At 41.3% G+C, this 26,666-nt stretch overlaps 1 protein-coding gene across 2 annotated transcripts in view; it reads right to left on the reverse strand.

Moving 5' to 3' along the window:
• The window catches only part of spats2l (spermatogenesis associated serine rich 2 like), a 77,911-nt gene extending 51,474 nt beyond the window's left edge, over positions 1–26,437 (reverse strand). The window contains exon 1 of one of the 2 annotated variants that reach the window (XM_008113767.3): positions 26,042–26,437. The gene's annotated coding sequence lies outside the window, so the exon portion shown is untranslated. Of the gene's footprint in view, positions 1–23,329; positions 23,654–26,041 lie in introns of those variants that run through there. The other variant, XM_008113773.3, reaches the window with a different exon arrangement.
• Positions 26,438–26,666: the final 229 nt, after the last annotated feature.

The following is a 26,666-nucleotide window of genomic DNA, read 5'->3' on the forward strand; positions in this document are numbered from 1 at the left end:
TATCCCTTCCCTTCCAGACTGTGAGCACAAATGGCATCTTGCATTTGCGTGCGTACTCTGTAATTTAAAGGCAACATGGTGGCTGCTCCGCCTCCCCCTCCGCCTCCCTCCTCCATCAGCCCTGATTGGCTGAGAGGCATGCCAACAGATTTAGCTTCATCTCTCAGCAGGGCTTGGTAGCCCTGTGAATTTTAACTGCATCACGGGGACTTCCAAAGGGATCAAAACTTAAGAATCAAAACCATCAAAAGCTTCAATTTCCTAATGTTCGGCGTGCATGTGTTATGTGAAACCTACGAAATAGATCCAAGTTACGACAACATCCTATTTATTTGCACACCTCTAATAGCTACTTGAACATGTATGAGTAAAAATTAAAATGAATCCTACATTGAACACCGATTATGCAGTAAAGATGAATTTTGCAATTTTCAGCCTTTTCTTGATTAATGCATTCTGCAAGGGGATGGTGGAGTTGTTATGGCCCAAATTTGTTTTGCGGCGCAAGGTCTAGCAGAAACATAAAGGAAATGATTATGCAACAAATAAATCCATAAGAGAGTAAGAAATAACCTGTAATGCTGCACACTTATTATTAATTTTTTAAAGGAAACAATTTGGTCAAAAATGGGAAATTATAACTATGTAGCCAGAGATAATCTCCATCAGTTGACCAAAGTTGAGTGGAAGTTGAAGTAAAGATTCTCCCAAATTTACTACACAGCAGCACTCCTGATTAATTGCATGGTTGCCAGCACTGGAAGAAATGGATAGATTCCCCCAATCACTTAAGAACTGGTTGAAATGTGATTGAGATGAAGTTGTGTGATAAGGAGCACTTCCATTTGTGGTGAATAAGTTGCGAATCCACAACTCAACTCTCATGCAACAATCTTCTAAATATCATAATTAAATCTGTTTGCTATTGTGTACCTACAGATTATTTCTTACCTATGTTGACACTATCTCATGGATTTTGGGGTTTTTGGGGGGCAAGATTTGTTCAGAAGTATTTGCCCCTGCCTTTCTCTGAAGCCAAAGAGTGTGATTTGCCCTGGTTTTTGTTGCGGGCGACGGTTTGGTCAGAGTGGAAGAGCAAATTATTCTTCCATTGTCATGGTCCGACCACTATCTGATTAGTTTAAGACTAACCGTCTCTTCCAACCTCCGCAGGGGTGGTGGACCAATTAAGATGGTCCGCCCCAGGAGACTTACGGATCCTGAGAGATTCCTGAGGTCTCTTGGGGATCTGTCTACCATGGAAGCTGACGATCCTGTCGATGCCCTGGTCACTCGTTATAATGGCGAGTTGTCCAGGGCAATAGACACGATCGCCCCTGAGCGTCCCCTCTCGCTGCGTGGAGTTGCCCCAGCTCCCTGGTTTACTGGGGAGCTGGCGGAGATGAAACGTGCGAGAAGGAGACTAGAGTGCCGCTGGCGGACAACTCGTGACGTATCTGACCAAGCACGGTCTAGAGCCGCTATTAGGGCCTATTCCGCGGCATTGCGGGCAGCCAGGAAAGTTTTCTCGACTGCCCGCATCGCGTCTGCAACAAATAGATCTTCAGAGTTGTTTTGAGTTGTTGGGGAGCTTCTCCACCCTCCGCAGGTCGGGGGAGCACCCGACATCTCGTCAACTCGGTGTAGCGAGTTCGCTCACCATTTTGCAGACAAAGTCGCTCAGATTCGTTCCGACTTAGACGCCGGCCTTGATGCATTGCCAGGTGAGGTAACCGAGGCATCTGTCTGTTCGATCTTGTGGAATTCGTTTCAGCTTGTGCAGCCTGATGATGTGGACAAGATTCTTGGAGCGGTGAGGGCGACCACCTGTGCCCTTGACCCTTGCCCATCTTGGCTCTTAAAACAAGCCAGTGGAGGGCTAGTTGATTGGTTTGTGAGAATAATCAATGCCTCTTTGGAGCAGGGCATATTTCCATCTGGCCTAAAACAAGCTATGGTGAGGCCTGTTTTGAAGAAAGCCTCCTTGGATCCGGCTAACCTCAGTAACTACAGACCAATCTCTAACCTTCCATTCTTGGGCAAGGTCTTGGAGCAGGTGGTTGCTTCCCAGCTCCAGGGATTCTTGGAAGATACGGATTTTCTGGACCAATCGCAGTCTGGTTTCAGACCTGGCTACAGTACCGAGACGGCTTTGGTCGCCTTGGTGGATGACCTCCGCAGGGAGCTGGACAGGGGGAGTGTGACCCTGCTGGTTCTCTTGGACATCTCAGCGGCTTTCGATACCATCGACAATGGTATCCTTCTGGGACGGCTCTCTGGGATGGGCCTTGGGGGCACTGCATTGCAGTGGCTCCAGTCCTTCCTAGAGGGCCGTTCCCAGTTAGTGAAGCTGGGGGACACCTGCTCAGACCCCTGGCCATTGACCTGTGGGGTCCCGCAAGGTTCCATTTTGTCCCCCATGCTTTTTAATATCTACATGAAACCGCTGGGTGAGGTCATCCGGAGTTTTGGAGTGCGGTGCCATCTCTACGCGGATGACACCCAACTCTACTACTCCTTTCCACCTAATTCCAAGGAAGCCCCTCGGATACTGGACCAGTGTCTGGCCGCTGTATTGGCCTGGATGAGGGCGAACAAGCTGAAACTCAATCCTGACAAGACAGAGGTCCTCCAGGTCAGTCGTACGTCTGATCGGGGTATTGGGTGGCAACCTGTGCTTGGCGGGGTCACACTCCCCCTGAAGGCGCAGGTCCACAGCTTGGGGGTCCTCCTGGACTCTGCGCTGACACTTGAGGCCCAGGTGTCGGCCGTGGCTGGGAGGGCCTTTGCACAACTAAAACTTGTGCGCCAGCTGCAACCATACCTCGAGAAGTCAGATCTCACCGTGGTGGTCCATGCCTTAGTTACCTCTAGACTGGATTACTGCAATGCGCTCTACGTGGGGCTGCCTTTGAAGACGGCTTGGAAACTACAACTAGTACAACGATCGGCAGCCAGGTTTCTAACTGGGGCAGATTACAACGCCGCTGTTTAAAGAGCTCCACTGGCTGCCATTTATTTTCCGAGCCCAATTCAAGGTGCAGGTTATCACCTACAAAGCCCTAAATGGTTTAGGACCCACCTACCTTCGAGACCGCATTTCCCCCTATGAACCCGCACGGCCTCTTCGCTCGTCGGGGGAGGCCCTTCTCTCGCTCCCACCACCCTTGCAGTCACGGTTGGTGGGGATGAGGGAGAGGGCCTTCTCCGCTGTGGCCCCCCGGCTGTGGAACTCGCTCCCCAGGGAGATTAGGCAGGCCCCCACCCTACTTTCTTTCAGGAAGAGCCTGAAAACTTGGCTATTCCAGAAGGCCTTCGTTGACTGATCCTTGTGGGATCATGTTATTTACCTATTAAGCAGTAGACCCTCTGGATTGTTTTTAGGATTCATTCAGCACTTTAAGTATTACACCTGCTGTATAATTATCCCTCCCTGATAACTTGATATTGCTTTGCACCTTGGCCTAGATCTTTTGACCCAAATCGGGATTTTAATATTATTGTGTATATTGACTTTTATGACTGTTTTTAATCATGTTGAAGTTTTACTGCTCGGTTTAATGTTTTATCTGACTTGTGCTGTCGTGTCTGGGCATGGCCCCATGTAAGCCGCCCCGAGTCCCTCGGGGAGATGGGGCGGGATATAAGAACAAAATTATTATTATTATTAAGATCATTCAATGCTTAAATGGCCCTTAGCAGTAGTTATCCTTTCCAATTTCTCCATTTTCAATGTTTCAGGTGTTAGATAATGGGAAATTTCATCTGCAAGACAAACCTCTTTTAATCACTCACATGCAAATGGATGTGGATTGTTGCAATACAAATGCTTTGTTTAAGCCTATCAAAGATAATATGCAAAGAGAAACATCACCGCAAAGCACCTCAGGGTGATCCCCTTTTGCGGCATAATTAAAATTTGTCAGTCCAATTCAACCATTGAAGGATATAACTATGCTAGCAAACATAGATGGAAAAGCAAAGATAGTTAACATGTTTCTGACAACAAGATTGGGCATGCATTCTATGAATTTTAATCCAAGAATATTATTAAAGGACATGCATAATTGTATTAAAATATAAGATTATAAAATGGTTTTGTAAACAAGGTGCTGGCAAGATGAAAAAAGGGTCATGGCGGAGACACTGATTTCTGGTACTCATTAAGGCTGGTGAAGGACAAAGTCCCACTCCACGATTTGGGTCATAAAGGAATTGCCCTGTATTGACAGAATCACCCACAGTGTTGGCACAAATCCCCCTACATTCTGTCACAGATTTCCCTATAAGTAAAGATAAAGGTTTTCCCCTGACAAGTCTAGTTGTGTCCGACTCGGGTTGGTGCTCATCTCCATTTCTAAGCTGAAGAGTGGTGTTGTCCGTAGTTGCCTCCAAGGTAATGCATGAGGCACTCTTACCTTCCCGCCAGAGCGGTACCTATTGATCTACTCACATTTGCATATTTTTGAACTGCTAGGTTGGCAGAAGCTGGGGCTAACAGCGGGAGCTCACTCCGCTTCCTGGATTCAACTTGCTGACCTTTTGGTCAGCAAGTTCAGCAGCTCAGCGGTTTAACCCACTGTGCCACCAGGGGGCTCCTTTTAACTTTTAGAAGTTAAATAATAAATCATCACAAATATATTGCTTGATCCCCCCCCCCCCCCCCCCCCCACACACACACTCCTGCCAGCTGGCACATATTTGCACTCCCCAAAGTATGGAAAATCTCATAAGTTACAATACAATGCATTCCTTCTTTGTAAATGGGGAATGCAACATGTCTGTGTAAAATGGAAGATGACTGGTAGGAATAATAAAGTTGTGAGTAATCATTTCCCACTTCATCTAATTCTGGTTGGCACAGTGGTGGAACTCTTAGATAAACTGTGTGGCTAAGCAAGGGATGAAGAATAACACAGACAAAATGAGAACCAACTAGAATTTGGAAAGAACTCTGCCAAAACCGGCTGCAAGGCAGCTATACTGTCTCTCATGTGTTAGCATTTCTGTTCAGGGAAATTGAGTATGAGAGAGCTCTTTCCATAATAAACAAAAGCCTTTCAAATGATCAATTGCCAGGCCAACTGTATTTTATATTGTTATGAGCCCAGCAAGACAGCAATGTTTTTCACAGAAAGCCAAGAAACATGAGACTTCCCATCCGAAATGGGCAAGCTGAAGCTCACAGAAATCTCTAGAGTCCTATTCTCCAAGCGCATCGCTACTGAAGTCACTGTAAGGGCCTTATCACACAAGGAAGATAAAGTCGAACTGAATCAAAGCAATAGTGCCTTGTCCCATGATGAAGTCACTCAGCAATTGTTGTCCAGTGGGAAATAGTTTTAAAAGGGATCCTTCCTTCTAACTAAAAAGATTCCATTAATGAGTCTCTTTCCCACCTATGTCACAAGATGATTTTCTGTGTGAAAATTCAATTGCTCTTTTAATCTGATTCTTAGTAGTTTGAAACATTACAAGTATCTTATATGGGGAAGGGCGGAATCTGTGTGTGTGGATGCCAAACAATGACAATGGTCAGAGACAATGGAATGGAAGAGGTATTGAGCGAGCAGTCCAAAATACTATGTGCAACATAGTTTTAGTGAAAATGGATGCTGCAATCCCATAATGGTTCTGAAAGTATAGTAAGAAAGAAAGTAATCTCATTTGAAGAGTGTTCTACAGAGAATGCTGTGGTAGCAGAAGGGGAGAAGGCCTGGGTGATAAGGCTCTAACAGCCCAAGGGCAAGGGAGGATAGGGTAAGAATAGAGTGCATTTTTAAAAAATTCCCTAACTGAAGTAGTCTTTGTTAAAAGTAACACAGTTGATTTACTTACAAACTTCATATATTCAGCATACAGGTACATTGCTTATTGGCCGAGAGTTTAAACAGCAAGTTGGCTAAAACATTCTGTTTTAGTTTCTTCTTTGTTGCATACAGACTAACACTCTTTTCAGTCTAATACATTACTGAAAATTGACTCAATAAAGACTGACTACACGATGCAGCATACTGGCACTGACTTCACACTAACACTGACAATTGCATACTGTACTAACTTACTTCTAAACTGTACTGACTTCTAAAATGGAGTCCAGTGTGAATAGTCCCAAATCTGGTCACATGTACTTTTAATTCCTTTATCATATCTGGAAGTTCTTGATTTTTCAGCAAATGAATCCCCACAAGCTACATAAAACTGAAGATTTAATTGTTCCCTTCTCTTGCCGTTATTATCTGAAGTTTCTTGCAATGTATGCTTTCCTTCAAGCAAATCCATACATAAAAATGCATGATATATATTTTAGTATATTCCTTTACATCAGCCCCCGATGGCGCAGTAGGTTAAACCGCTGAGCTGCTGAACTTTCTGACCAAAACGTCAGCAGTTCGCATCCAGGGAGTGGGGTGAGCTCCCACTGTTAGCCCCAGCTTCTGCCAACCTCAAAGTTCGAAAACATGCAAATGTGAGTAGATCAATATGTACTACTCCAGCGGGAAGGTAATGACGCTCCATGCATGTCCTTGGAGGTGTCTACCAACAACACTGGCTCTTTGGCTTAGAAATGGAGATGAGCACCAACCCCCAGTCAGACATGACTGGACTTAATGTCAGGGAAAAAACTTTATCTTTACTACCTTACATCAGCCATTAGACTTCAAGTTCCAATCTTATATGATAATCTTCACTTACTTCTTTACAAAGAAAGATACATTAATTATGTCTTTATTCTACTCAGAAGAATTCTTCATGTTTATAAACCTAAAGTTTTATTCAATAATTTTTTTAGAAAGCAACATGTGGGTTTACTATTCACTAAAAAAGTGGTTCTCAACCTGATGTTTTTGGTCTACAACTGCCAAAAAATCCCAGCCAGTTTACCAGCTGTTAGGATTTCTGGGAGTTGATGGCCAAAACATTTGGAGATCCCAGGTTGAGAACCACTGCGCTAGAATGATCTATCAGATCAGCTGAATTCATGGCTTGAGTGTGTATTTAACTCCCTTGGTCCCTTCTCATTCATTCTGTATTTACTAAGGGCTCTTCCAGACAGGTCCTATAACCTAGGATCGGATCCAAGATTTTCTGTTTATCCCAGATTATCTGGCAGTGGGGACTCACATAATCCAGTTTAATGCAGAAAACCTGGAATCACATCCTGAGATATAGGACCTGTCTGGAAGGGCCCTAAGAAGCAAATGTGAGCAACGAGAATGTTGGATCCTCACAGCTGATCATATCATTCCCCCTTTTATTTGGGAAGAATTTCACCAGCCAGAGGGACTTTTGGTGTGAAGGCTCTTTGTTGTGGCATGACAACAAGAAACACCAGTTTGCCCTATTTCCTATCTAGAAACATGAATATTAATATCTCCACACTTTTCGCAGGGACAATAAAGCAGGCATGAAGTTGAGAAATATGGGCATTTTTAGTGGAAAGGGATATGCATATTATAATTAAATAGATAATATTATTCATATGTGGGAAACGTGACTACAGCTCACTCATAATTTACAGCAGCAGAAATCATCTATTAGCAATTCAAAGCCAACATGTGTGTACTTTCAAATATGTCATTTTATAAAATGACATGTAGCAAGTGCTATTTTAAGGCTGTTTATAGTTGACAGAAGGCAAAACCATAAAATTATAGTAATTGCCTTTTAAAGTGTTCTTCTATGGACATGGCAGTGATTTCCCACATTACAGTGTATGTTAGAGCCCAAATTTTGATTTCCAAGGCCAATTTCTAACATTTGCGGAATGGAAAGAAAGCAAGCTCATTTTAACGTGCTTAGGAAACAAAAATTGAAATGGGCTTTAAGAAAACTGTGTTGGAAAGCAAATGTTTAAACCATCTGAAAACACCCAGGACCTCATCCCACAAAGAGAATGGGGGGGGGGGGGGAATTGACTTCTTAACACTTCATCACATTCAATAAATTCTACTGAGCCACCTACTTTAGAAACAGCAAGGGTTATCTTTTCAGATGCTTTCTAAGTTAGTTGACAAGTGACTTTTTTGTAATTTATCCACCTAGAGATGGCAAAATGGCCAATTCTGTCATATGATTAATTCCCCTGTTCTCTGCTTTGTATGGCAGTATAGACTCATATAATATAGTTCAAAGCAGATAATCTGGATTATATAGCAGTGTAGAAGGGGACTAAGATTAACAAGAGGTTCTGTTTTGCTGTCTGATCAGTTCCTTTCAAGACTCCAGCACAGAACCTTTCCATTTTTTTTCTCTTCTGTCTCTGTAGTTGCAGCATAAATTTGGATTATGTTTATACTGAGGAATTCTGATTGATTTAATTTGATCAGACTTTGTGTTATATCCATTCACTGCTTTTGTTACATCTGTCCTCACTATTAATGTCAATTTTTTCATATATTTTCATTTCCTGCATATAATTATTTGACTCAAAATGTTTAATTCCTGTCCACTTTGGCGCATTTACCCCAACTATTACAGCGTTTATATGTTGTTTCTCATTTTGTCATGCCAAACTTCTGATTCATGCTTCTCACAGTTCATGTTGTGCAGTTTCAGACTCTACTTTTACTTCTAGGCACATCTACAGCTGAAATGTCCTTTCAGTTTGGTTCACTTGCACCATTATTCACACTGCTACTTCTAGTTGTCTTCTGCTGTACATCGGTTGCTTGTTGTGTGCTTTCCGACCTGGTACAGAATTATTTCATTGTAGTCTTTTAAAAATAAAAGACATTTGAAAGGAGTTTGCACCTTGTCTCCTTCTGCACAGTACTATCAAGTGTTAACTACGGTGTCTCTAAGATAGTGTTTCTCAATCTGGGGGTCGGGACCCCTTGGGGGAGTGTCAGAGGGGTCACCAAAGACCATCAGAAAACACATATTTCTTAGTTTAGTCCAGATCCATCATTGTCTAAGTCCACAGTGCTCTCTGGATGTAGGTGAACTACAACTCCCAAATTCAAGGTCAATGCCCACCAAACTCTTCCAGTATTTTCTGTTGGTCATGGGAGTTCTGTGTACCAAGATTGGTTCAGTTCCATTGTTGGTAGAGTTCAGAGTGCTCTTTAATTGTAGGTGAACTATAAATCCCAGCCACTACAACTCCCAAATGGCAAGGTCTATTTTCTCCAAACTCCTCCAGTGTTCAAATTTGGACATTTTGAGTATTTGTGACAAGTATGGTCCAGATCCATCATTGTTTGGAATCCACAGTGCTCTCTTGATGTTGGTGAACTGCAACTCCAAAACTCAAGGTCAATGCCCACCAAACCCCAGCAACTACAACTCCCAAATGACAAAATCAATCCCCCTAACTCTATCAGTATTCAAATTTGGGCGTTTCGGGTATTTGTGTCAAATATGGTCCAGATCCATAGTCATATAGGTGAACTATAAATCATAGCAACTACAACTCCCAAATGACAAAATCAATTCCCTCCCTCCAACCCCACCACTATTCAAATTTGGGCGTATCGGGTATTTGTGCCAAATTTGATCCAATGAATGAAAATACATCCTGCATATCAGATATTTACATTACTATTCATAACAGTAGCAAAATGACAGTTATAAAGTAGCAACGAAAATAATTTTATGGTTGTGGGTCACCACAATATGAGGAAATGTATTAAGGGGTTGCGGCATTAGGAAGGTTGAGAACCACTGCTCTAAGAGATCTCTGGCTATATCACCTCCCATGAAAGTCACATTAAAAAGTAAACATCATCAACAACTAATTTTGCATTGGATTTTAGAGAAACTAACCATTCTTCATTGTCATGGGCACTCATTCTTCCTTATGGCAGAATGCATATTTATTTCATGTCTCATTTGATTTATGATCCCTGGAGTACCTCACATTTCTTTTTCAAAGGTAATCTTACCTGCTTAAATTTGTCAGCCCTGTCTTTAAACATTCCCGTGGCCTCCAATGAACAATGATGTCTGAATGTAGACTGAATTCAATTATGCTTTTAAATTGAATCGTGTCTATTCTGCTTATTTTTTGTTTGAAATTGATTGTCATTGTGAGACGCTAACAGATCATTCCTGCTGTTCTTCTAACAGTTTCTGGATGATAACTGCCCTCAAAGACATGTCAAAAAAGAAAGCCAAATGTACACTGCAATATATTTGAAGATTAACTTTTGATGTCAAGCTATGAATTTTACGCTATGCTTTTTAAACTGGAAAAAACGGGTTGCTGATAAATTAGAATTTTAAGCAGAAAAATGTCCATGTCAGAATCTGCAAACAGCTTCAGAGATCATCATTTCCAAATTATAGTATACATGACATCAACAAGCTACCCAAGGACCAAAAGATCACCTTAGTTGATAAATGGCAAATGTGAAAAATATGTATTTATAAATTTATTTATTGGCTTATTTAATTTATATCTCACCATTCTCCTTGTAAATGATCCAAGAAAGCTTCCAAATATTTAAAGAAGAACTATTTTCTTTCTGAATATTCTTTTTTTATTTGTTGTAATGATAAGATTCAAAACCAGAAGATATCAGAAAGTCATACTGAGAGGCGATAAAGGTAAGGTAAAGGTAAGGTAAAGGTAAGTCTAGATGTGTCTCACTCTGAGGGTTGGTGCTCATCTCAGTTTCTAAGCCAAAGAGCCTGCATTGTCCGTAGACACCTCCAAGGTTATATGGCCAGTATGACTGCATGGAGCGCCGTTATCTTCCCGCAGAAGTTGTACCTATTGATCTACTCACATTTGCATGTTTTCGAACTGTTAGGTTGGCAGAAGATGGGGCTAAGAGCAGGAGCTCACTCTGCTCCCCGGATTTGAACTGCCGACCTTTTGGTCAGCAAATTCAGCAGCTCAGCTGTTTAACCTGCTGTGCCACCGGGGGCTCCTACTGAGAGGCCTTAGGTCAAGATAATTTCAGGGCCTTGAAATGTTATAAGGGTGAAGTTACAAGGGGCAGCTCCCACTGATGTCATTAAGTACCTTATCTTAACAACAAACCACAGATACACATAATTGCCAAAGAACAAAATCTTATAAATGAGGAGAAACACACACTTTTCAAGACAGCACACATGGCCTGAGATTCCTCTCCCCTGAGGATGTAAGACATAATACTAGCTCCGAGGCATCAGACTCCAGGGAACTCTAGAAATAATCAATCCAGGAAAATATAGGGGGAAGACTAGGTTGGCAATTCAGGCACTTTTAGGTGGGGAGGCACATTACATGCTCAGTAATACTAAAGATAGATACAATGGTTTTTTATTGTTGTTTTTTAAAAAAAAGATATATAGAACACACTTCTCCATATTAAAGGATACTGTGACACATAGAAAGGCTTTTGCTGTTTCCTCCCCCACATATAGGAAATCAAATACAATCTGGTCTTCTGTGGTAAGGAATCCCTGTGGCCAACTGTTTGTATTGGAAACCCTGGTGTTGTTTCTGTCTCTGAGAAAAATGCAGAAAGATGACCCTAGAAGTGTTAGGGAATTCTCCCAAAATAGCAGAGCATCCAAAAATACAATTAGGATACTTAACTGAGCAGCCAGTTTACAGCAAAGAGAAAGGTGAAGTGTTGTGTGGCTCCAAAATAATTTTGAGTTTAGCAGGCAAAGATGAAGAATTCAATCTTTAAAGTAAAAAGTTTTTAAAAGGTTTATGTACAAACAGGAATTATATTCCTTGATAGGAAAGAATAGGATCTAAGCTTCTCTCTAACTCCATAACTTCTAAGTAAGCCTTCAACAGAGTCCCCCATGACCTTCTTGAAAGCAAACTAGTCAAATGTGGGCTAGGCAAGGCTACTATTAGGTGGATCTGTAATTGGTTAAGCCACCAAGCCTAAAGGGTGCTCACAAATGGTTCCTCTTCATCCTGGAAAGAAGTGACTAGTGGAGTGTTTCAGGGTTTTGTACTGGGCCTCATACTGTCCAACATCTTTTGACTCTTATTGTATGTCTTAAGGTTACTTCCAAATTATGGACTTTTTGGTAAGATTTGTTAAGAAGTAGCTTGCTTTTGCCTTCTTGTGAAGCCAAAAGAGTCACTCAGTGAGTTTCCAAGCCCAAGAGGGGATTCGAACCCTGGTCTCCAGAGCCATAGTTCAACCCGCAAACGATTATACAACTTAGGAGACATTAAATTGATATTTTTAAAGTAAACTTAATGAATTTTCCACCATCCTCATTGGGAACAAATTAACACTCACACCAAACACACCGTGGATTTTTACATTTTATTGAAAATCACAGGACTTACTATATATACTCAAGTATAAACTGAGTTTTTCAGCCCTTTTTAGTGTTGAAAAAGCCCCCCCCCCCCAGCTCATACTTGAGTGAGGGTCCTGGCCGGCTTATTTTGGGTCGGCTTATACTAGAGTATATCGGTAATGAGTTGGACAGTCTTATCTTAAATTACAGTTTTATGTAAATATTCAAAAAAACATTTAACCTACTGATGCCTCAATTAATGTAATTTTATTGGTATTTATTTTTATTTTAGAAATTTACCATTAGCTGTTGCATTTCCCACCCTTGTCTTATACTCAAGCCAATACGTTTTCCCAGTTTTTTGTGGTAAAAATAGGTGCCTCAGCTTCTATTCGAGTCAGCTTATACCAGAGTATATAGATACAGTAGAGTCTCACTTATCCAACATAAACAGGCCGGCAGAACGTTGGATAAGTGAATATGTTGGATAATAAGGAGAGATTAAGAAAAAGCCTATTAAACATCAAAATAGGTTATGATTTTACAAATTAAGCACCAAAACATCATGTTATACCACAAATTTGACAGAAAAAGTAGTTCAATACGCAGTAATGCTATGTAGTAATTACTGTATTTACGAATTTAGCACCAAAATATCAAAATGTATTGAAAACATTGACTACAAAAATGCATTGGATAGTCCAGAACGTTGGATAAGTGAGTGTTGGATAAGTGAGACTCTACTGTATGTATTTATGATTGAATGTTTAAACATCACACTTCAAAGCTTCTACTAACAATGCCATGCTGCAATTGAAATCATTATCGCTGTGATTTTCCTGCCTGCAGCTGCTTTTAACAAGTCCTGTGGGTTCTTCAGAGTGACTTTCCTCCTACATTATTTTAAACTAGCCCTTTACCAAGTGACTAGGTTTTTTGAAAGCCATGGCATTCACCGGTTTTTCAATAGGCATTCGTTTTGATGTCATTAATTCTACTCATCCAAAATGTAAAAAAAAAACCTCATGGATATTAAATGTTTTGGAAGATATCTCCAGATATGCAAATGTTAACATTAAAAGACCAGAGAGAAAAAAATCTCAGGAACATGTGCTCATTTAAAACACACACACACACACACACACACAAGCTGTACTAAAGTAAAACTTTGTTTTTGGTACTGACTAGCAAACTGAAACAAATACTCATATGTAAACTTAGCATTGGGCTTTTGATGTTTGTAGTTTGGAGGCAGAAGAGTGAAATTACCAGTTGGAATTTGGCTGGAATCTGTCATGAGCAAATTAAATATATCCCCATGTGGTCAGCATTTGACATCACAAGAAAAGAAACTCCACAAAAAAACCTTTTAGAATCCCAAGACAGGTGTTTCTATGCAATAATAATTTGTATATCAAAGCAGCCATTTTATGGGAATGACATACTTGTTGGTAAAGTGCAAAAAGATGTATATCGTTGTCTTGAAGGGAGGGGGACAAACTAGCAGCCTGTTTCTGCACAGCAGGGTGGGAAACTGTACCCTTTTCTGTTCCTGGCATCATTCACTGCCAACAATGCTCTGTGAACAACCCAAACTTGGAATTACTTGATATCTTCTTTTAAAAAGGTTTAAAAATACTGTGTAGTGTAGATCCAGCCTAAAGTCCCCTTCTACACCAGCCTAAGGCCCCTTCAATACCAGCCTAAAGCCACTTCTGTACTGCCATATAATCCCAGATTATATGGCAGTGGAGACTCATATAATCCATATCAGAGCAGATAATCAGGATCAGATCCTGGGATATAAGGAAGTCTAGAGCCAGCCTTAATTAAAATAAAAACCAGGAGGGAAATTTGGGAAATCTGGCCTTTTTAATTAATGTGAATGCATCCAAGATACCATCATAGAATCATAGAGCTGCACAAGACCATATAGGCCATCTAGTCCAACCCCATTCTGCCATGCAGGAAAAGCACAATCAAAGTACTCCTGAAACATCGCCATCCAATCTGTGTTTAAAAGCCTCTGAGGCAATGAGTTCCACTGTTGAACAGCTCTTACATTCAGAAAGTTCTTCCCCATGTTCAGGTGTAATATCCTTTCCTGTAATTTGAGCCCATTGCTCCAAGTCTATAGGAGTCCGAGGCCACCATGGTGGCCACAGCAATTATCAGCACCATATGTTAGCCAGCAGATGGACTGAAATATGCAGTGAGCCTTGGTATCTAATGGGGTTTGTTTCCAGGACCTTCCATGGATATCAAAATCTGTGAATGCTGAAGTCCCATTGTAAAGTGTGGTGTATTTAGTAAGGCCAGCCCTTCTTTCATGGTGAGTGTGTTTGCTGTGTAATTGTGCTCCACTTTAGGTTGAATTCAAATTCACAGAGTCCCAAATTCACATGCTCAAATCACTACACCATGCTGTTGTAAAAAAAACACAAAGACGATTTGAAGGAAGAATGTTGACGGAATGAGCATTTGAATGAAGAATCAGTGAGAAGAGGAAAGAAGCTGTGGGAAGCACAGCAAAAGCTGTGGTACAATTTGTTTCCATTTGTAACCAATTATCATATGAATCAATTTGTACAATAATCAAAGTCCTAAATGAATATGGAATATGCAACGAGCTCTTGTGTAGGAAAATATTGCCATTGCTGGCCCAGTTTTAGGCTGGAGATATTTAATCCAAAAGGACAGTGGAAAAACACTTTAAAATCGTGTGTTCTCTTTTAGGGAGGATGCAAAACCTAACACTTTAATTCCAGGTTGCATAGCATTCAAAGGGGAAAAACTTGGATCGCTTCTTTTGCTCCAATCTTGTTTAAATATAGAAGAAAGAGATTACAGACTAATCCTTTGAAGAGCCAAGCATCCTACATGTTGTTTAGTATATTTGGCTGTGTGGTTTTCAACATGGCTCATTTCTGATTTTGTGATATCCCTCTCTCGTTTGCACCAAATAAAAGAAGGCAGTCACTGTTGTATCCCAGATCTACACCTCTCTGACCATAAGACACTACACCAACTGAATATATCAGCAAGCAGTTTATTGAAGACTATATATATATAAGCCAAGCAATAAAAAGGATTAAAAGGTAAAAGTCTCAAAAGGTTTCTTCAAAACATCAGCAATAGTCCACCACTTCCAAGGTTCAGGAATAAATCACAAGGTACATGGTTGTAAAATCCAAAAACACAAGGCAGAGTAAATTCTAAAGGACAAGGCATGAACTTGGTAAACTGGAACCAGGAAAGAATATACTTGGATACAAAGAGAAAAACCTGGCATGACAGGAACCATGAATCAAAATCCATATAGGAAACTTAGAGCATGAACAGGCATGACTGATCCCAATGAAGTAACAGGCTTTTCCCTTTGCATTAATGCAGCTGGGAAAAGGGCATTTAGTTTCACTTTCTTAGCAGATAATTTATCAGCTCTCTTTTCTTGAAGATGAACTGTCCGACAAAGAAGCGGGGAATTCTCTCTCTGTTTACAAATGTCTCACTTCCTATCTGCCAGGTGATTACCCTCTGCAGCTGCATCTTTATTTAAAAAGCGGCCCCTTTCAAGAATTTGGCCTTGAGGCCCCAGTCCCTGTTCTGCAGAAGCCACTGGCAAGCCTGTCAAGACCATCATCTCCACTGCAATCAGACACAGGCCCAGAATCAGACATAGGCCCAGAAACCTAATTGACATCAGGCACTAACACAGGTAACACAGGCTGAATTACAACAGTCGCTTTAGCAAATACCAAGCCTAGGATTCCTTTTGGGGGAGAGTTTTGCTTCAGCATATTGAACAAAGAACCATTTTCTCTTGTGAAATGTATGTTCAACTGGTTCTCTATCATGTAGTTTATGAGACAGCCATATACCCTTTGAAGAAAGATAGACCTAAACTGAGATCTGTCCCAGCATGTCTTTACAACATTCATGTGGCAATTTTCAATGCCTGTATAAGTTAATAATAATACACTTTATTTATATTCCACTTTATCTCCCTGGAGGGACTCAGAGCGGATTACAGTATACACATACAAGGCAAACATTCAGTGCCTTTTACACAGTGAACAACAACGACATACAATACACAGACAATGGTAAAGGCCTTCCCCTTTCATCTCTGGTGTCTGGAGGCGATGCTCAACTCTGGCCATGTGCTCTTGTTCCATTTTTCCATGCCAAGGAGCCTGTTGCCCGTAAATATCTCCGATTGTGTTGCCGGCATGTCTGCATGGAGCGCCCTTTTACCTTCCCGCAGAGGCGGTACCTATCGATCTAGTCACATTGCATGCTTTCGAACTGCTAGGTTGGAAGATGCTAGGGCTAACAGTGGGAGCTCACCCCGACTTGCGGCTTTGAACTGCCAAGCCTCCGGTCAGCAGATTTCCTGCAGCTAGCGGTTTAACCCACTGCGCTACCGTGACCCCTTCAGTAACTTAAGTTGCAAGTTACCATTAATGTTACAATTTTAAAGGAAGTAAACCTTTGTTGTCATGGTTCTGAAAAGTACCTAAATTAAATACTTTTAATTATTTTTTAAAATGCAGTATCTAAATGTTGCAAATTAGTGGCCTGTATTACAGGACACATTCTTCTCCTATCAGCCTTTTAATCTCTTGAGCACCTTAAACATAGCAATGTAGGCTCTAACATGAGCCAGCCCCTAAACCAATTTTCATTAAGGACAAATTCCTGTATGGTGATAAAATTAAGTTAAAATTATTATTATTATTCTGCAAAAGGAGTTGAGATATTCATTCCAACCATGATGAAATGTTTTGTAATTATACCTTCCTTATTGGAAAAAGGATTTAATCAAAATTAACTAATGAGCTGAAACTAGTTATTTTCAAGTTCTGGTTGCTGGGAATATTGCATTCTTTTATTTAAACATTTTAAAGTCTTTTAAAATGTTCTTGATATTTGATCCATCATTATATAGAATTCTTTTTAACTGTCAATGGGGTGGTTAGCAAAGGCATTTTCCAGCAACAATTGGCTAAATGGAATCCTAAATTGATTCAACTCTTAAAGCAGAAAGCAAAGATATTTTTATTTTCACAGATAGCAATATAGTAATATAGTAACCCATGAAGCAAAATTGGCCTGGAAAGTAGATTATCTCACATCATGAACAACTATGACTTCTAAGTACCAACTTAGTTATGGAAGTATTCTATTGCATACACTATTCTCCTTTCTGTGGGTGCTTCCTGACAGGGTTTAAACCCACAACGAAGAGGGTTTAAGAAACCTGCTTCATTGTGTGTTTAAGTCCCCACAGGTGCCCAAAAGACCCGGGCTTTCCCGGTGGTTGTCCCCATTCCAGTGCAATATTAACTACCACACAGGAATGGAGCCACACACCCTCCCCCCAAAAAAAGCCTTAAAAATGAAAAACTTTCCAGGCCGCCATGCTTCCTCATTGCCATGCAATTCCCCCCCTCCCCCGCTTCCAGGCGCGTCATTTCTACACTCCCGTCTGGACTACTGGAATGCTCTCTACATGGGGCAGCCTTTGAGGATAGTTCGGAAGCTACAAATAGTTCAGAGATTGGCAGTCAGATTACTAACTGGAACGTCGCATAGAGAGAGAACCACTCAATTTCTGCAACAGATCCACTGGCTGCCAGTCCACTTCCAGGCTAAACACAAAGTGCTGGTTATAAAGCCCTACACGGTTTGGGCCCAGGCTATTTGACATCCCACATCTCCACATATAAACCACCATGGACACTGAGGTCTGCGGAGGAGGCCCTGCTCTCGGTCCTACCCCCGTCTCAAGCACAACTGGTGGGAGCGAGAGAGGGGGCCTTCTCTGTGATCGCCCCCCATCTCTGGAACTCCCTCCCCAAAGAAATAAAAATGCCCCCTTCTCTCCTCTCCTTCAAGAAACTTTAAAAACCCATCTCTGCATTGTTGCTTATGGAGAGGAGGAGGACTAAAACATCTTAATCTAACCTTGTCAGATGCTGGAAACCTAGGGGTGTTTAATGGCCAGCTATAATGCAGTAACACATGTGGAACTAGTATATTGTGCTGCACCATACAGAATATTAGTCAGTCTCTTATTATTTCTTACTCCTAGCTACAGTTCTAATGTAAAGGTTGGGAATATTCTGTCATTATAACTCCAATAATTTTCTGCTCAATAGTTTCTGGCAATTAAATCATTTTTTAAGCTGCTTTTTCATAGTCTGCTGGTGGGCTGTGCTTTTTCTGCAATTATGTGCAAATGAGCAAAAACAAGAAGAGCTTCACAAGACTGAATGAAAAATCTGTAGAGGCAGCCTTATTTTTCTTCCACAAGTTTCATGGGGTGGGGGAAGACAGGAAATAATAATAATAATAATAATAATAATAATAATAATAATAATAATAATAACTTTATTTATACCCCGCCACCATCTCACCGTGGGGACTCGGGGCAGCTTACATGGGGCAGAGGCCCAAACAAAATAGAACAAAACATAGGCAACATAATACAAATCACACTATAAAAAGATAAAACAGTAATACAATATATCAATTAAAACAAAAATACAGGATAAAAAAATGCATTTAAAACACATAAATGGTAAAATTGTAATAAAAACGGGATAGATTATTAAAAACCCTCTGGGGCTGATTAATTAATGACTGTATCTCCAAAGGCCTGCCGAAACATCCAAGTCTTCAGTTGTTTCCTGAAGGAAGGTAGAGAGGGAGCCAACCTAATCTTCCTGTGGAGGGAGTTCCAGAGTCGGGGAGCCACGGCCGTGAAGGCCCTCTCTCTCGTCCCCACCAAATACAGTTGTGAGGAGGGTGGAAGCGAGAGGAGGGCCTCCCCGGAAGATCTCAGCGACCGGGTGGGTTCATAGGGGACGACGCGGTCACGAAGATAGGCAGGTCCCGAACCGTTTAGAGCTTTATAGGTAATAACCTGCACCTTAAATTGGGCCCGGAATATAATCAGCAGCCAGTGGAGCTGCTTGAACAGGGGGGTTGAACGCTCCCTATAAGCAGCTCCAGTTAGTAACCTGGCTGCTGACCGTTGTACCAACTGCAATTTACGGACCGTCTTCAAGGGCAGCCCCACGTAGAGTATGTTACAGTAATCCATCCTTGAGGTAACCCATCAGCACACCATAAACACAATGGGCTTGCTCCCTTTTTCATCCCTTAGCAGCTGTTACATAAAATGTATATGGCCTGTGAAAACTGGAAACTGCATATACAGTAGAGACTTGCTTATCCAACTTTCGCTTGTCCAACATTTTGGATTATCCAGAGCCGTTTGCCTTTTAGTAGTCAATGTTTTTGTAGTCAATTTTTCAATACACTGCGAGGTTTTGGTGCTAAATTCATAAATACAGTACTTACTACATAATGTTATTGTGTATTGAACTGCTTTTTCTGTCTATTTATTGTAAAACATGATGCTTTGGTGCTTAATTTGTAAAATCATAACGTAATTTGATGTTTAATATGTTTTTTCTTAATCCCTCTTTATAATCCAACATTTTCACTTATCCAACATTCTGCTGGCCCATTTATGTTGGATAAGTGACACTCTACTGTAATATTGCCATCATATCTAGTAACCACTGACAGAACTTTTCCACTATCAATCTATCTGATTCCCTTTAAGTGCCCTCTAAAACTTTTTGACTTTGATCTCATATTGAGGCAACAAACCCACTAATTATGAACTGTCTGAAGTAGTATTTTTTTCTGCCCATCTTGGATCTCCTGCCAATATTTATCAGTTAACTCTAAGTTCTGTGATTATGAGAAACAGTTTTAAAAAACACATGGAAAATTTAGATTTATTAGGCAAAGCTTAATTAACAATCAAAGTGGATTGCAATCAAATGACTCCAGATTTTCCTGAAGGGAAGTGTTGTGAGTCATGAGTAAACATGCAGAAAAGAATGAATTAACCCTTCATTTAAAGCAGTCATGGGGAACTGCTTGTCTAAGGGATAGATTTTGCCTGCAATCCCAGGTTAGGGCCTTGGAGTGAGCTCTCTTGTGCTTCTCCCTTCCTTTGAGTTTTCCTAAGTAAACAGGTGAGACATGGCATCAAACCATAACCACATCTGGAACGAGAAGGCGAGCAAAGTCTAGACAACTGTATTCTCAACAGCCTAGCTAAATACATTTCTTCAGTCAAATAAACTGACTTGGGACTGGGAGACAAAACTCCTACATTTGCCATCTTAGGCCCCTTCCACACAGCTATATAAAATCCCACATTATCTGCTTTGAACTGGATTATATGGCAGTGTGGACTGAGATTACCCAGTTCAAAGCAGGTATTGTGGATTATCTGCCTTGATATTCTGGGTTATATGGCTGTGTGGAAGGGCCCTTAGTCCAGTAGTTCTCAACCTGTGGATCCCCAGGTATTTTGGCCTAAAACTTACAGAAATCTCAGCCAGTTTACCAGCTGTTAGGATTTCTGGGTGTTGAAGGCCAAAAACATCTGGGGACCCCAGGTTGAGAACCACTGCCTTAGTCCCAACTGCTCAAAGATAAGTAGGCAGTGAAGATGGTTCAGGTCCTCCAAATCCTACTGCTCACTGCTATCCTTCCAGCATGACTGAAGTTCAAAGGAAGACACATAGCTCCATAATGGGAGAACTTTATGGGGAGAGGATTTGGGCAGGGCCTCCTTAAAGATCCTTTCATACTACACAGTGGTGGGGCAATCTAGACTTGGCAGGCATGGCAGATATTGTCCAGAAGGGTTATGACTGTATTAGCTCGCTGGTCGATCTCCTCCTTTATGTAGATACCGTGTTTCCCCGAAAATAAGACAGTGTCTTATATTAATTTTTGCTCCCAAAGATGCACTAGGTCTTATTTTCAGGGGATGTCTTATTTTTCCATGAAGAAGAATTCACATTTATTGTTGAACAAAAAAATGAACATTTATTATATACTGTACAGTAGTTGTCATCACAAACCAGCATAACCAGACAAACTGTGAATCCTATCAAGAATTTCTTGTTACTACCAATATTTCCATGTACAACACTCTATGGTACGTACATTTACCGATCATGCATGCTCTAGTGTTCTGTTCTTTGGGCATGCTTCCAACAAAAACTTTGCTAGGTCTTATTTTCGGGGGAGGCCTTATATTTAGCAATTCAGCAAAACCTCTACTAGGTCTTATTTTCTGGGGATGTCTTATTTTAGGGGAAACAGGGTAGTTCTGATCCTAACTGGCCACAGGGCTCTGATCATCCTCCATTGCATCTCTGATTCTGCTGCATTGGAATGGAGAAATTGTGTGACCAGCAAGAAGTAGCATTACACATGCAGGAAAAACCCACATTCCCCAAAAACATACATAAGAAATTAGATTAATAGACTATACTTTTAAAAAGCAAGCATCCAATTCCTATGCTATTAGAAGGGTAGCACAACAGGTTAAATTGTCAGTTACGGAAGATCTTGCCAACCAGAAGGTTGGTGGTTCAAGCTGCGGGAGGGGTGAGCTCTCATTGTCAGCCTAGCTTCTGCCTACTTAGCAATTCGAAAGCAATTATGTGAGTAGATAAATAGATACTGCTTTGGTGGGGAGATAAAAGACACCCCTGAAAAACATGCCGGCAGAAAGCATCCATGGATGACAAGATCCTCAGTGTGGAAGAATGGAAAAACAGCACCTCCCCATGGCCAAGTCGAGCACAGCCTCCAGATGCCGGAAATAAACAAAGAGGGAAGTCTTGCCTCTATTTATGTACTGTCTGTCTTGTCAATTATAGAACGGCACTGAATATTTGCCATGTATGTACCTGCAATCCACTCTGAGTCCCTTTGGGGAGATAGAGCGGAATATAAAGTTATTTATTTTTATTATTATTATTATTATTATTATTATTATTATTATTATTATTACATGACAGAAAACAGCTGGAAATTCAAATTAGAAGTCAAAATGTAATTTTGTGGCCTGTTACAGAGGTAAAAAATAAGGGTCATTCTATATACCCACACATGACCTTAATATTAATTGGTTACCCATCCTAGATAATACTATGTAACACAATTTGAAAAATGTTCTGTTCTTGGTTTGAAAGTGTTATTTCCTTTTTAACAGTGCAGTACTTACTTTGAAGGTGATTGTTCTTTCCAGAAACTTTGTTTTGGTGGCTGCCACAAGCTATGTTGAATTGGTTGAGACTGGCTGAGATCATCATTGAACAACTATAGCAAAATGTGCTGCGGGATGTCATAAAAACATGGGAAAGTTTTTGTAGTTTCATAAAGCTTTTCCATTTTTTTATGACAGAACCCATCAGGAAATACATTTATAACCCAGGAACAAAAATTGTGTTACATAGGGCCCTTCCAGACAGCCATATAACCCAGGATATCAAGGTAGAAAATCCCACAATATCTGCTTTGAACTGAGTTATCTGAGTCCACACTGCCATGTATTCCAGTTCAAAGCAGAAAATGTAGCATTTTATTCATCTGTGTGGAAGGGCCATAGTGTAATCCCTGTACTTTGTGACTATCAGAGTTATATAAATTCATTTACTTTTTAAAGGCCCCAAATCCAGCTTTTCTTGACAAAACAAGAGTATGTACACATCCTTCCCTTTTACCTTATTAACAGACACATAAATTATACTGACTCACATATATCTATCTATCCAAAAATATTATTATTTTGGATTTAATATTTTGGAAAGGGCCTGCAGATCTGAATGTACCTTTTGAGATATCTATTTGATCTTTTAAAATATGGTGGTAACAGAAGCACCCCAGTGAGCAAGATCTCCTTCCTGTCCCACCCTGCAGATATAGAGCCAGCACTACTATTGTGAAGCGAAGAAAACTATGCACTCTGATGATGGACTGTCAAATTAATCCTCTCGTTTCCAGCTGTCAGTCAGACATGAAATGCATCCCAAAATAGTAATTACAGTTTCTTGTGCTTTGCAAAGGATGATGCTGCATGTCAAGCATGCCCTGAAAATACCAGTTTATAAAGCAGCACGAAAAATACTAATTTATAGAACCAGCACTTTTTCTTTCATGAGAAACTACACAGGAAACTTAGAACACAACAATGACAGCGTCTGGGTGGACACAGTAATAACAACACACTCACCTTTGCAGTGGCTTTTCCGCCTCAGATCATTTCTACAGCCCAATTTGGACAACTTCTTCAGAAAATGCCGTGCAACCTTTTTTCATGAAGTGAGTCACAAAGGAATACACTTGCAGCCTTGCCGCCTCAGCACATTCTGTGGCAGCTTTCCGAGGCAGGACACATAGGGCTCCTTTTTCGGTGCCCTGTTTTTTTTTTTTTCTAGCTATCATGCAGAATAAATGAGATGCAACTGTAATCCTGCTTCTCTTTTCAGCTGGGGAAGGAGAGAGGGATTGAGGAGGAGCCAAGCAGGGGATGTGGGGCATCTCTGGGTCTGTCCATCCAGACTAGGCGCCTTGCAGCATGCCTTCCCGCAGAGGCTTGGATGACACCGATACTGTACTGTACTGTACTGTAAGGCGAGCCTCCTCAAAAACAACAGAGGCCGTCGACAAATCCTCTGGCTCAGAACCAAAGCACCAGAGTCTCTCTCCTCATCTTTTTCTGGGGGCGACAGCGCCTCAGGGGCTGCTTAGGCTGAATAACAGGTCAGCTCATGCTGCCATTCACTACACCGGCAGTAATCTCTGTGTGTTTCATGCTATACTGAATACCTAAGGCCACTTTCACACTTCCATATAATCAAGATGATCAAAGCAGATAATCCACATTATCCGCAAGCTCTAGATTATGAGTCTACAGAGCCATATAATCCAGTTCAAATCAGATAACCTGGATTTTATATGGCAGCGTAGAAGAATCATGAGACACACACGGTTTTTGACAGGTTAAGAGTGCCTCTGACCTGGCAGAATTAATCCAATGTGTTGTCGAAGGCTTTCATGGCTAAAATCACGGTGCTGCTGTGAGTTTTGCGGGCTGTATGGCCATGTTCCAGAAGCTTTCTCTCCTGACGTTTCGCCCACATCTATGTTAGGCATCCTCAGAGGTTGTGAAGTCTGTCGGAAACTAGGCAAGGGAGGTTTATATATCTGTGGAATAATGTCCAGGGTGGGAGAAAGAATTCTTGTCTGTTTGAAGAAAGTGTGAATGTTGCAATTAGGCACCTTGATTAGCATTGAATGGCCTTGCAGATTCAAAGCCAAGCTGATTCCTACCTGGGAGAATCCTTTGTTGCGAGGTGTTTTAATACTGAATTCCAGTATTATAAAACTCTAAAATCAGGACAGTAAATAATGAGCAACACTCAGAAAAACTGGGGAATTCCAGACAGGAAACAATCAGGGACAGCCAACACCTCTCAACAAAGGATTCCCCAGGCAGGAATCAGCCAGCCTTTGAAGTGCAAGGCCATTCAGTGTTAATCAAGGTGGCTAATTGCAACATTCACACTTGCCTAAACAGACAAGAATTCTCTCTCCCACCCTGGACCTTCCACAGATATATAAAGCCCACTTGCCTGGTTTTCCAACAGATCTCACAACCTCTGAGGATGCCTGCCATAGATGTCATTGAAACGTCAGGAGAGAATGCTTCTGGAACATGGCCATGCAGCCCACAAAAGTCACAGCAACTACTACTACTACTACTACTACTACTTCCTATTATTATTATTATTATTATTATTATTACCATTATTATTGGCAGATAAGGCTAAAGACCTTTGCAAAACTACAACTCCTATGCTACCATAGCATTGAGGTCCCTTGTACCCTATATCCCAGGATCTGATCCCAGATTATCTTCTTATCCCAGATTATCTGGCAGTGGAGACTCATATAATCCAGTTCAAAGAATCATCTGGGATTAGATCCTGAAATATAAAGCCGTGTAGATCAAGCCTCAGTCATGGAAGTTAAAATACTCAAATTGCATTAATTCTGTGTGTTGTCAACGGCTTTTGTTGCCGGAATCACTGGGTTGTTGTTTATTTTCTGGGCTGTATGGCCAGAAAGGGTGAAACTCAATGGAGAGTGAGATGGCGGATGGTGGGAAGAGAAGGGATCTATGTTATTGCTGTAATAGCATGTTTTATGCATATGTCTTTGTTTGATGTTTTTATAGTTTTAATGGTTTTAATCTACAGTTGTATGTATTTTATTTAGATATGTGATATATTTTTTATATATTTGTAAGGCATTGCATTTTGCCATTTATTATATTGTAAACCGCTTTGAGTCCCCCCAGGGGTGAGAAAAGCGGTAAAGAAATGCAGTTAATAATACAGTAATAATAATGTTCCAGAAACATTCTCTTCTGACGTTTTGCCCACATCTAACAGCTAACACCTCCGAACAAAGGATTCCCTCAGGCAAGAATGAAGCTGGCAAGGCCATTAATGCTAATCAAGGTGATTAATTACAACGTTCACACTGGCCTTCAACAGACAAGAATTTTTTTCTCCAACCCTGGACCTTCCACAGATATATAAACCTCCCTTGGTGAATTTTCCAATATACCTCACAACTTCTGAGGATGCCTGCCAGAGTTGTGGGCGAAACGTCAGGAGAGAATGCTTCTGGAACATGGCCATACAGCCCGGGAAATGCATAACAACCCACTGCATTCATTCTGCAATGTAGATAAATACATCCTAAGAATGGGGTCAGCAGCACCAACCCTAACACTGCAGGGAAGCAGCTCCCCGCTTCCCAAAACAAAACAAAACCCCAATCTCCTTCTTAATGCAAAGCCACGTCTGGCTGTGAAGACACTCGAATAAATAAGACCCTTGTGAGGAAAGTGGGATGCCCTCGAAGAGAGCCTTACCTCAGCTGGGGCCCCACCATCCGCGGGGAAAGGGGCTCTCTTTGCAGTCCTTGCGGTTTGCGCCGTCCTTTCTTCCCTCCTCAGCGTTCAGTTCCCTCCCTTCTTCCCTCTCGGAGTCACTCCTCCTTGTTTCTACACATTGACACGGCGCCCTCCCCCCTTCTTTCAACAACAGATATCTTGGGGAGAGCGGGAAACAGCCTCAGTTGCACTGGCGGCCGCTCTGCTGCCCCTCAGACTTTTGCACCAAGATGCAAGAGCTGGCTTCCCAATGGGAGCTTCTGTGTGAAACTGAGAGCAAGGCGGGGGCATGAGAGACCCAGTGGGACATAGCCAGCATATTTTCTCCATGAGGCATTCTCCAGAAGAAAGCCTAAGGAGGAGCCTCTCTCTCTCTCTCTCTCTCTCTCTCTCTCACACACACACACACTCACACACATCAAGGACAGAGTCCAAGGCACGTCTCCCTCTCCTTCTCTTCTTCTTCACAAGGCGCTGAGGAATTTGGATGCCACCCTCCCTTTCTTGGCACATTTTCCACTTGGTGAAATCCGACTGCTGTTGGTATTTCATGCCTGGCAACTGTCAGGCCCCTTCCACACAGCTGTATAACATCCACATGGAA

Source organism: Anolis carolinensis, chromosome 1 (assembly GCF_035594765.1).
Source record: "Anolis carolinensis isolate JA03-04 chromosome 1, rAnoCar3.1.pri, whole genome shotgun sequence".
NCBI lineage: Eukaryota > Metazoa > Chordata > Lepidosauria > Squamata > Dactyloidae > Anolis > Anolis carolinensis.